This window comes from Sus scrofa, chromosome 13 (assembly GCF_054392235.1).
Source record: "Sus scrofa isolate SSC_HxYL_T2T_F1_AM1 chromosome 13, Sscrofa_HxYL_maternal_Yorkshire_Landrace_v2.0, whole genome shotgun sequence".
Classification (NCBI taxonomy): Eukaryota; Metazoa; Chordata; class Mammalia; order Artiodactyla; family Suidae; genus Sus; species Sus scrofa.
The window spans coordinates 118,721,734-118,723,492 of NC_139395.1; positions in this window are offsets into that span (position 1 = coordinate 118,721,734).

The window sequence follows — 1,759 nt, forward strand, 5'->3', positions numbered from 1 at the left end:
AAGCTGGCTGGGTTCTCCCCAGCCAGATGCACATTCTTCCTAGTGCCTAAGTAGGTAAAAGGCAGCTTACCTAATGCCACACCCCTATCCCTAAGTGGGTTGTCTTTTTTTTTTTTTTTATGCTTTCCTTTGCTGTGCAAAAGCCTATCAGTTTGATTAGGTCCCATTGATTTATTATTGCTTTTATTTCTGTTGCCCTGGGAGACTGACATAAGGAAACATGTGTATGGTTGATGTCAGAGAATATTTTGCCTGTGTTCTCTTCTAGGAGTTTGATGATGTCTTGTCTTATGCCTAAGTCTTTAAGACAATTTGAGTTTATTTTTGTGCATAGTATGCAGGTGTGTTCCAGTTTCATTGATTTACATGTGGCTGCCCAGTTTTCCCAGCACCACTTGCTGAAGAGACTGTTTTTTTCCCATTTTATATTCTTACCTCCTTTGTCAAAGATTAATTGACCATAGGTGTCTGGGTTTATTTCCAGGTTCTCTATTCTGTTCCATTGGTCTGTATGTCTGTTTTGGTACCAGGACCACACTGTATTGATTACTGTGGCTTTGTAATATTGCCTGAAGTCTGGGAGAGTTATGCCTCCTTCTTTGTTTTTGTTCTTCAGGATTGCTTTGGCAATTCTGGGTCTTTTATGGTTCCATATAAATGTTTGGATTGTTTGTTCTAGTTCTGTGAAAAATGTTATAGGTAATTTGATAGGGATTGCTTTGAATCTGTAGTTTTCTTTAGACAGTATGACCATTTTTATGATATTAATTCTTCTAACCAAGGAACATGGAATATCTTAGAACAAAATATTTTAAAATTTGTATGGAAACACAAAATACATTAAATAGTCAAAGAAATATTGAAAAGAAAAAACAGAACTAAAGGAATCAGGTTCCCTGACTTCAGACACCAGTACAAAGCTACAACCAACAACACAGTATGGTACTGGCATAAAAACAGAAATACAGATTAATGGATCAGGATAGCAAGCTCAGAAATAAACCCAAGCACCTATAGTCAACTAATCTATGACAAGGAGGAAAGAATCTACAGTGATGGAAAGATCACCTCTTCAATAAATTGTGCTGGGAAAACTGGACAACCACATGTAAGAGAATGAAATTAGAACATTTTCTAACACTATATACAAAACTAAACTCAAAATGGATTAAATACCTACATGTAAGGCTAGATGCTATAAAATTCTAGATAAAAACATAGGCAGAACACTCTTTGACAGAAATCACAGCAACATCTGTTTGACCAACCTCCTATAATACAGAAAATAAAAACACAAATAAACCAATGGGACCTAATTACACTCAAAAGCATCTGCACAGTAAAGGAAATCATTTAAAAAATGAAAAGACAACACACAGAATGGGAGATAATCTTTGCAAATGACTCAACTGACAAAGGTTTAATCTCCAAGATATACAAACAACACATACAACTCAACAACAATAAAACAAACAACCCAATTGGAGTTCCCATCCTGGCATAGTGGAAATGAATCCTACTAGGAATGTTGCAGGTTCGATCCCTGGCCTCGCTCAGTGGGTTAAGGGTCCAGCATTGCCATGAGCTGTGGTGTGTGTCACAGATGTGGCTTGGATCTGGCAATGCTATGGCTCTGGCGTAGGCTGGCAGCTACAGCTCTGATTAGACCGCTAACCTGGGAACTTCCATATGCCATGGGCGTGGCCCTAAAAAGACAAAAAAAAAGACAAAAAAAAAAAAAACGAAAAAAGGGGAGAAG